The following is an 11,226-nucleotide window of genomic DNA, read 5'->3' on the forward strand; positions in this document are numbered from 1 at the left end:
TAAGGAATCCTTAGGGAGTTCAGCAAGTCAACTGGCCAACACTGCTAAGTACTTTATAATTTGATAATGAATTAACACTGTTTATATGGCAGCACATAGAAATCTGTCGACATTCCATCAGGACACACAGTTTTACACTTAGAAAGGTATCATAAAAATATACTCTGACATTGCAATCAGCTCTCCTGGGGATAATCCTCTTTACTTGTGTCTTCATTTTAAAATTTCACTTATTTTTTCCACAAAATTATTGGGCAAGAGAAATAAAATTTATCTCATTATTTGAGTCAGTTTTTTGAAAGCCTTAGATTAGTTTTATGTTTGTGAGTTCCCTTCCCCCTCACGACCTGAATATTTTTAAAATTTTTAAATATGTTTTTCAATTACAGTTTATATTCAATATTATTTTGCACTAGTTTCAGGCATCCGCACAGTGGTGGACAATCATATACTTTACAAAGCATTCCCCCTGATATTTCCAGTACCCACCCGCACCCTACAGAGTCATTACAATATTATGGACTATATTTCCTATGCTGTACTTTACATCTCTGTGATTCTTTTGTAACCACCAATATGTACTTTTCCTGCATATTTTTTAAGGTTACCAGGATAACCTTTTTTTTAATCTCAGAGTTTTGTTTTTCTTTTCATCTTTGAATAACTAACAATGCATATAGGCCTAGAAAGGCTGCCTCACTCTCTGCCATTCCTTAGGCCTCTGGAAACGTGGAGTGGGTTTACTAATTGCCGTTCCACTTGTGTCTCAGTGACATGCAGTGTCTCAGCACTCGGTATCTTCTCTTCAGAGCCTCACATGGACACAACTGATCAATCCGCTGATCATGACATACCGAATTGCCTACCTCCTACCCAACACTGAGCAGATTATTACGGAGACAAAAGATTCACTATCCTTGAAGAGCTTATTAACTTGGGCAAGGAAAGGAGACATGAAATAAGAGCATCAGATAATATTTAACCAAGTGGCAAACTAAATTTCCTACAATAAACCTAGAGGTTAAGAGGGACTACAGTAGATTAACAAGGCTTCATCTAGCAATTAAGACTTGAAACTGGGCAAGGAAAGAGTTAGGTAAGTGGAGTGATGGGCAGGGTTGGGGGAGGGGGCGCGTCTGAGACCAGCAAACAGAGCAGGTGCTAGTTTGTGTCTTTTCCAGTCAGCTGTGGGGTCCTGGGCAAATCTTTTAATTTTTGTGAAATAAAGAGAACTGGGCTTGGTGATCTCTAAGATCACATCTAATTCTAACTTCCAATGATTTCTGAACTGTCTCCAAGTCTTGCCACTCTCCTCTAATAGTTTAAAAACTCCTTTGGAAAATAAAGTTGGGGCATAAATAAACAAACAAATTACCCGCATGAGTCTCTTTCCTTTCAGAAATTAAATTTCTCCTTCCTTATTTTCCAGATTGGAGGTGTTTTAACACTGAGAGATGGTCTCTAAAGATGTGTTTTTTTTTTCTCTAAGAGTCTATGAATTAATGTCTTTTTATCTTCACCAGATCAGCTCCCTTTTTTCATTTGAGCAAAGTTTCTCAGGACTATTAACAGTCTGAGTCCGGTGATTCTTTGTTGTGGGGGGATGTCACATGCATTGTAGGGTGTTTAGAAACATTTTCGGCCTCCACCCACTAGATGCCAAGTGACATTCCCTAACTGTGACAAACAAAAATGTCTCCTGACATAGCCAAATGTCTGGGGGGCAAAAGTGCCGCTGGTTGAGAACTGCTGCATTCCAGAGACAAACTGAGTATAAGCCAGTTCCTCCTTTCTATTACTTGCTGTGGAAAAAATTTGACAGCTCACTTGAAAACTCTTATGTCTGGTTTATAGAGATGAGAATATTGAATCTGACAAGACATAAGCCTCAAAGCAAATTTAAATATCTGCCCTGAAGAGTATAGTTGCATAAAAATTGTTTCCATTCACTTGACAGACTGGCCCAGGGCATGTGAATATTTAAACATTTATATTTGTATTAATACCCTGTACCTTTGTCTATTTCAAAAATACCATATTATAAGCTAGACTTTTCAGACAAGCAAAGAGAAGTCTTGACAACCAACCACCTTTGCCTTAAAGGAGGACAAAAATGAGTTGGCGGAAAAAAAATGATTTTCAGCAGGATTAACCAAGAACTTAAGAAATAACTCCCTTTACTATTTAAACCTCTCTAAAAAGTCCTCTTTGAGGAGTTTTAATTCCCTCTGTATTGGATTATAACCACCACAGGCATGAATGTCTTCTCTTAGGATACAAGTTTTACTCATTTCTCAACAAGTCACCTACAAGATTAAACTGACAAATATTTATGATGTACCTAATATTACCCATTGCTAAGCTAGGCAGCTTTGCAGGTATAAGATTTAGAATTGAAGGTGGGAGTTGAGGACAACCTTAAAAGGTAGTTAAGAGCACAACACAGAAAAGGAAATCTATAGCTATTAAGTATTCTACTATAGGAATCTGGACAGGTTGCTCTGGGGCAGGGTATGGGGGTTAGATTTCAGGAACAGATATTTGTTCAGGGGCTAGGGAATGAAGAAGACTGGGAGAGGATAAAAGGTATTCCTGGGAGATGCCCACAAGAGCAGAGGTGTGAGGGCAAGGCAGGAGTGCAGAAAATCAGCCTTCAAAGAACAATGAGCAGTGCAGTTTGGCTGCAGCTGAGATGGTTGGGACAGGGGTGAGGCTCAAAGGGCATAGTTCTGTCAGGCTGTGAAGGCCCTGATACAGTGCTAGGGAGTTGTGTCCCCCCAGAGCAGGCTTCTGGGTAGTCAGACCATATAACAAAGGGGAGAAAATGAATCCTTTATACCAGTGGTCCCCAGCATTTTTGGTACCAGGGACCAGTTTTGTGGAAGACAATTTTTCCAGACTGGGGGTAGGGAATGGGGATGGTTTCAGGATGATTCAAGTGCATTACATTCAAGCTCACCTCATGCTGTGCGGCCCAGTTCCTAATAGGCCACAGACCTTTCCCGTCGGAGGCCCAGAGGTTGGAAACCCATGCTTTACACAACATTAGTTCATTCCACAACCATCCTATAAAGTGGGTATTTCCAATTTTAAACATGAATAAATTAAAACTCTGAGAAGTAAGGAAAATTGTACCAGATCATTCTGTTAGCATGTGACAAAAATGAGATATGAACACAGGTCTCCCTTCATTGTCCCATTCTCCTTCCATGGCAACACTTGGAACGCCCCTAAAGATAAGCAAGGCTTCTCCCTTTCTGCTCCTCACTGCTCTACATGGATAGAATTCTCTTCAATAACTAAGTTACCCACACTAAAAGGTCTGGCTCAAGCCTCACCTCTTCTAAAACCTTCCGTGATTACCACAGCCAGGACTGATCTGCCACCCTTCCAACTCCTTCCATCTCCCGAAGGCCACTGTTAGGATAACAAGAGACAATGTGAGAGGTCAAGCTCCACACAGATGAGCAGGCACGGGGAAGAGGGACCTGGGGACGGTTCTGTGGATAGGAGATGGGAGAAAGAATGACCAAGGAGAAGCACCAGTCCCCATCGTCAGGGGCTCAGAGTAGTTACTAGAGCTGCAGTCAAAGTCTGCTCCATTCTAAAGCAAGATTCTATAAGCAGAGGCACAAGTGTCTGAAGAAAGAGCTTGGACAGTCTATCAACATGTGCAGAGCAGGAGGGTGCCTGATGGGCCTCAGAGGTGGACTGGAAAGAAAAGCAACAGAAATGAGTAAAGATGGTGCACAGAAGGAGCATCACAACCATGCATATCAAAGCTTGTAAGTAGGTGGCCATCGTATGGTCTTTATACAGAGCCAAGACCGCCAGAAAAGGCAGTCAAGGGATCAAGGTCTAGTCACATAAAGATAAGTACCATCAGCATAGGCCAGAGATGCTGGGACTGCTGGTTTTGTAGGAGCCTAGAAAATTTCCTAGATGGTATATACCCTAATTTAGGGTGTCCATTTCTCAAGCAACATCATAACTTATTAAAAAAGATTAGTAGTCCAAAAATCACTTTTAAAGAAAGCATTGTGTATTTTCCCAGCTCAGGGAGAGAAGTGTTAGGGTTCAACCATATCAGTCTCCAAACTGTGCTTCTGATTCAAGGATTAAAATAACTGTAAACCAGGGAAGCGTCCCAAATGAAATTGCTGTTTTAGAATCGAATCTTCAAGTTGTTGTCCAATGCATCTCTCATAACAATTAAGTGCATTTAAAAACCTGATTCAATGCAACCACTTTTCAAACAACTCAAAAAAATTCCTCAAGAATGAATTACTATCCTTCACTATTAGTGAGCTGGTTGGTTTTTCCCTTCTCTTAAAAAAACATAGAGCTATTCCTTTTCTGTTCTTTGCCTTCCAATGGTGTTTTTGTCTGAATTCACTGGTATCAGTCGGTTTAGAAGTCACACAAAAGTGCAATTTTGTAGAAGGAGTTAACAAACAACTTCAACAGATTCCTAAAGGGTCCATAACATAAGAAACATGTAAATACTTGACATTTCCACAGGGCAAGGGGGATGGGGTCAGTGGGTAGGGATCATACTGAGAAGGATGACATCTTTCATAGTGACAGAAGCAGCACAATATTTTTTATATAAAACATTTTTTCTGACTATAAGAATAATACATATTTGTTACAAAAATTTTGGAAAATATAAATGCTGCCAGGACTGCTGCTTTTAGCTTCTAAAAAGGGTAATGAGAGGACTAGGGAGAACAATGGGCAATTATAACTATTTTTTTAGGCCAACCTATCAATTTTGGCCCTATTCCAGGTTTTCTCAGAGTGCCAAAGAGGAAGGAAATGTGCTTTGAGAGGGCCATCCTGCCCTTAACGGAACACTTCTGGACCAAGATGCGGCAGATCCTCCCACAGAGCACAAGTTTATGTGATCTGTCTGCTCAGCACAGACACAATGGCCCAGGGGCCAGCCCGGTCACTGGAGGAGAGGGACAGGATTTCCTTTCCCTCAGCTAGCCAATCAGGGCCTGGATAATGGTTCATGCACTGTGCACTGTTCAAGTACTGGAAAGAAATGCCTCCTTAGGGGGCTGTTCTCACGACTAATTACACTCTTACCAGTTAATAAGATCAATGGCCTTGTGTAAGGGATGGGCACAGAATAAGGCCAGACAAAATTCAACTCTCACACTCTGGGAAAGGGATGTAAAAATACCCATGGTGGGAGAAGAAAAGTGGTAAGTGAGGACGAATTACATTTTCTCCCTGGGCTGTCTCAGACACTTACATGGTATCAACAATTTCTCTGTGATGATTCTCAAAGCAACATCTTTACTTTTCAAAGCCTCCCAAACAGTTTCATATAGAGGCCCCAACTACATTCAAGCTAAGCGTGCACCCAACACTGCAGTACACTCTCACTCTTTCTCTGCCCCAGCCCCCCTTTTATTTGTGCTACCACTCCCCAAGTCCAGCCCTCGGTGCAGATAGTACTGTCAGATAGTTAATATACTACCGTGTTTTTCGGACTATAAGATGCACTGGACCATAAGACGTACCTAAGTTTTAGAGCAGGAAAATAGGGAAAAAACCTGCTCCACCGCTGCCCTCCACCCAGAGAGCCAGGTAAGCTACATTTGGACTATAACACGCACCCCTACTTTCCTCCCAAATTGGGGGAGGGGGAGTGTCTTATAGTCCGAAAAATATGGTACATGTAACCCCTCGCTTCTCTAATCCAACCTTCAGCAGTGCTGTTAGTGATCTATAATATCGTTCTGATCATGGCAATTCTCTAGTCCCCCCAAAACATCACTTACTTAGCACTTACACTACTACGTGCCCAGAGTCCAAACCTTCTACCAGGCCTCCATCTCTCACCTCATCTCCCTTTGAAACTCTGCACATACCCCATACCCTCACTAGCACATGGTACTGCCCATCCTCACAAATACCATCGTGCTTTCTTACCCTGTTCCTATGCTTATGCTATCCCAAGGGCTGGGATGCTCCTCTCTCTCTCTGTTCCTCATGTTGAAAACCTGCTCCTTAACTCAAGTGCCATTTACTCTGGAAAACACTCCTTATTTCTTTACAATATTCCTCTGAATTTCCAAAACGCTTCTCTCTGTGCCTTTATTATAGCACTTCATTTTGCCTCCTGTTATAATTCTTTGTCACTCTTTCCATCCTATAATTTCTTGAGAGCAAGAAACAGCTATCATTTATTTTTGAAACTTATGTCAATATTTCTCTAAATGTAGTCATTGATCACCTTTATCAGAGGCACCTAGGACTCCGCAGATTTCCAATGCAGGAATCTCCATCTCAACAAGCCCCCTGGGTCATTCTTGGGCATCTATCATTTCAGAACCAGCCTTCTGTTACTCATGCTCAACAAAGACACGCACAGCTAACAACACACCTGGTAGCCTTTGCAGACCATCATTTGTTCTTTTAGGGCCAAATGAATGTTAGGGCCAAAAGGACTTTAGAGGTGGTATAAATGCTTCATTTTTCAAGTAATTAAAGGATAGGAAAAGACAGAAAATAGTAGAAAATAATGTCTGCAAGGGAACTCCAAAAAAGAAAGAGTCACAATGACCAAGCCAAGTAGAGTAAGGAGGGAAAAGGATGTGTGACAGGATCCTTTTCTGGGCCAGAGGTGGTTAAAAACACAGCCTAGGAATTGGCACTGCTTCAACTACTAGGCTTAGTGACGTATCTCCAATAGTTAACCCAAGAAAGGAGGAACAAGGGATAGGGCAGGAAAACAAGAAAGGTAAAATAATCAAAGAAGATAAGTCATGATTATGATCAAGAAATAGGCATCTTAAGAAGGGATATAAGGAAAGAAGACAAAGATGATAATGTTGACATTATTAACTAGCACTTATCTGGCACTTTGGATATGCTGGGGAATTTCCAAAACAATTATGTCTACTTCCCAAAGAACTTGCCAATAGGTATTCTAATTCCCAGATATGGACTACAGATGCAGAAACTGAGGTCTGCATAGGCTAACTGGCTTGTTCAAGAACACACAGCTAGTTGGTGCCAGAACCAGAAGGAAGGCCCAAGTCTATTCGGCTCTGCAGCCCGTGCTCTAACCACTAAGCTGAGGATGTTGTAATATGTAAGCCTGCAAATGATTTTTAAAAAATAAATGGGTGCAAATAAAGGAATAAAAAAATAAGGGAGAGGTTACAATAAGAAAGCTAAGATGAAAAACTGACAGATGAATAAAAAGAAAGGGGATAAAACGAGGAAGACATGTCAAGGCCAGCTTTCTTTATTTTAACATACTATTTCTACATGTGTTGCTACGTGTCTGGAGCACAAAATGGAGCAACTAGAGTTAGGAAGGATTTCTCAAACCTGTATTTCAGTGTTTATTCTTGGATTGCCCTCTCTGCCCATGGTGTAATTACCACAGAGAGGCTGGGAGGTGAATAGATATAATAACAAACCATATTATATTATTTTTCAAAGGCATCAATTTCCTCTAACCCTCACCTCAAAAACCAGACAACTCTTTAATATAAATCATAGCACTGTACCAATATTTAAAATCAAATGTTCTCTCACAGGAGGTTAATGAAAATGAGCTAATCAAACTACACAGTTTCCTTTTGAAGGGCCTCTTGCCATACAAAACTATAAAATATTTAGTGATAAAGTTTTACTGTTTAATGAAGAAATTCTGAGAAAATCAAGAGGAAAACGCCGAAGCAGCATATTGTATTCTGGGCTATCTGCCCGAGTCATTATCTGTTATTCTACCCCTGCCCCTCCTTTTTTTACAATATTAGCAGTGATTTGTCAAACAATACAAAAGGCAAAAGAAGAGACATTTCAAAGATATTTTCTCTCCAGTTTACATTTCCTCCTTTTCATTACCATATCCATCATCATTATTTAGGCACTTTCCCATTAAACAGATATTTAAAAAAACAAAAACACAAAAGACTGTCATTCTGATAACATTCAGCCTTGACCACGCATTCCACAGCTAGGTCCCTGAGGGAGTCAGCAGCCCTGAATCTGTCCCCGTCCCTGAACTACCCCAACGACCACAAATCAAAATGATCTGATCTTTTTGGGAGTCTTGAGTTTTCAGTCTCTAGAGCTAGAGTTGTAATGAGGGCCCTGCAGTCCCCGCAGTCAGGAACACTCCTGAGGGAACACTGCTTTCTCACACGGTATGTTGCCAGTACATCTCCAAAAGTTCAAAGAGTTTACAAAATTAATTTCATTTAGAAAAAAAAAGAAACATCCTGACTCTAGCTGTTTAACTAGGACCTGGTAACTTCCTCATAAATGCTGATTTTGTTCCGGTATATTTTCAGATGTTTGCCATCCATGATAACCTGGAAGAGTACAAGGGTCAAGTAGAAACCAGGATCTAGAACTAAGACTTCAAATAAAACTGAAAATATCTTCACCTTTCTGTAGCTGTTTTGGTCACTAAAACTCACTGCCATCTAATGACTTACCATAACCAGGAAGTCTTGTAGATTGTTCCATTCATTTCAGAACCTACAGATAGACCACATAAGCCAACATTTTAAGAATTTAAGGAATATATTCCACAAATATACTTTTCTTTCTAATGCCTCTGTCTCATTGAACTAAGCATCCTTCAGATGTATAATCCATTCCAAATCCCAATTTCCATGTTGAACTGAGTTAAACACTAAAAAAAAATGTTTTCCTTCTATGAATGAGCTTTCCAACTTCCTTAATCTCCTCCAAGACATCTGCTTTCTAATGAAACCCAGGAGTCTCCAACTCTGAGTAGAACATTCACTGTGTGGTCTTGAAGGAGCCACATGCACAGATTCTTCTTTCAATATGCACTCCAAATTGGGATAAAACTTTCTTGGAGCTATTTGATATAATGTTCTATAAAAATGGTCCAAGAGATGACATATTTTAAAGGTCCATACCTCATTTACTGAAACATATCCAAGTATAAAATGCATATGAGAAAACAAAAACAACCCAGAAAAAACCCAGCATCATTTTTGAAAGACTTGGGAATGACTTTTAGGGTTATTCTAATAAAATAACCAGCCTTTGCTGCCATCTAAAGGTAAAACTATGCAGTAAAATCAGAATTATCAAAAAAAATTAACTTGCAGCATCAATGGTGTAGAAACAAGAGGAAACCAATTTGGGCAGCTGGCCCTAACCGTGACCACTATCCCACGCTGCAGTCTTCACCAACATGTATCAGCATAGCTTTTAAAAAAACAAGCCCCACAATACTGTGTTTCATGCCAATTGGTTTATCAAGCAGACTTCCGTTCTGCATAACCTGTGGTGCTCACAGAAATTCACATGCCCATATCCCCTAGACAGTGCGAGTCAGTAGGTTCTGAGGTGTGATCTGGGCATGTGCACTATTTTAAAGGCCCCATAGGTGGTTCTGATAAGCATCTAGGAAACCACTGGGCCAGGAAGCCTTGGCCTTTCACAGTGTTAAACCTCCCACATCCAGGTCGGCCAGAGTTCTAGGTGAAAGAAACCTTAAAGCTGACATCTAAAGGAGGTGTTTCTCAAAGTGTGGCAGGCTGACCAGCTGTATTGGATGAATCACCCTGGGAGTTTATTGAAGTGTGGATTACTAGTCATATCCATAGACAAATGAATTATAATTTCTAGGAGGAAGACACAGCAATTTATAATTTAAAGAGAACCCCAACATAGATTTTTGTATACTGAATAGGCAGAACTCATCTAAATCTTGACGAAAGTAAAAGACATCACAGAAGCCTATCTTAGAAAGGCTATAATTAGTGCTATGGTCACAGGGTCAGCTGACTTTGAATTAGTCCACCACTAATTTCAACTGCAGCTGCTATTGTGCCTGGTTTCAACAATACATAGTAGATGTTCACAGAAATGTTCTGATTTCTGAAGTGCCTCCTTCCTTTTTCATCTCTTAATATAACTTAGTGTTGCCTTTTGTAATTATATACTTACTATAGAAAATGTAGACAATATATAAAATATAAGAGAAATAAAAATCTATCACTCTACTAACCAGTTAACCACTGGTGGCACTGGTTATGTTCTCCAGTATTTTCTCTTCACACACACATAGTTACAGCATGTATATAGTTTTGGCTCCTGCTTTTAACATTTCTGAATAAACACTCTGTTTATCTTCAAAAGCATCATTTATTCAAAGACAGCATAATATTTTCATATGATCGTGGTATAATTCCTTTATTCCATCCTGGTTTTTGGAGTATTAAACTGTCCATTTATCATCATTATAATGTTAAAATGAGCCTTGTGAGCATCTCTGATTATTGCCTACAAAAAATTCCTAGCAACAAAATAAATGAGTCACAGTGTGGGTGTGAGTTTTAGGGATCTTGATACACACAACTAACCTACTCTCCTAATCATCAGGAGGCTACCCTTCTCACTAAACCATTACTAGGCACTGAGTTTATTTATTAAAAAAAAAAAAAAACTTTGCCTATTTGAGAGGTAAAAACATTGAATGAGCTTTTCATCACTGAAGATGAGACCATGAGGTCAGGATGAAAGGCAGGAATACCAATTACCTTTTATATAAGGAGACTGAATCGGGGTATCAACATTTCATTTGCTATGTTAACTAATGTACCAACAGAAATCATATTAATCATACAGTATATCTTTAATTTCAAGATTCATATTTTTAACCAAGTCTATGTAATGTTTATTGGAAAATCTAAATATGGTTGCTATAAAAGTTAGGTAGCATTTTATTGTTACTTTTTTATTTTTTAAATATATATATTTGGAATAATACTGAATATTCCCTTTTCTATCTTAATATTTTTTAAATTCTATATTATGAACATTTCACCACATAATTGAAAATTATTTGCATAATTATCACATCACAGAATATTACAGTTTATGTAATCATCTCTCTATTTGGGTACATTTCTGTTTCTTTTTTTTATCATTTTTTTATTGTTGTTCAAACACAGTTGTCTCCATTTTAAATAAGTAGAGGTAAAGGGACTTCACTACTGTACTTTATCAGTACAATAAAATGTGAAAATAAAAAAAACAATATAAGAAGGGCTCCCATAAAAACAGTATTAAAAATCTGTGATGAAAACTAAAATGCATTTTAAAAGATTTATATTTTTGAGCTCATAGAAAGGAAAGGATGATGCAACCAAAGAGAGGGAAACAATAATAACAACAATAATCAACTGTGGATTATAATGGAAGAACTAG

At 39.1% G+C, this 11,226-nt stretch overlaps 2 protein-coding genes across 6 annotated transcripts in view; one reads left to right on the plus strand and one right to left on the minus strand.

Moving 5' to 3' along the window:
- The window catches only part of CMSS1 (cms1 ribosomal small subunit homolog), a 379,939-nt gene that overhangs the window by 357,697 nt on the left and 11,016 nt on the right, over window positions 1-11,226 (minus strand). The gene's annotated exons all lie outside the window — the stretch shown is intronic.
- The window catches only part of FILIP1L (filamin A interacting protein 1 like), a 310,336-nt gene that overhangs the window by 289,362 nt on the left and 9,748 nt on the right, over window positions 1-11,226 (plus strand). The window lies entirely within an intron of this gene.

This window comes from Desmodus rotundus, chromosome 2, assembly GCF_022682495.2.
Source record: "Desmodus rotundus isolate HL8 chromosome 2, HLdesRot8A.1, whole genome shotgun sequence".
Taxonomy (NCBI): Eukaryota; Metazoa; Chordata; class Mammalia; order Chiroptera; family Phyllostomidae; genus Desmodus; species Desmodus rotundus.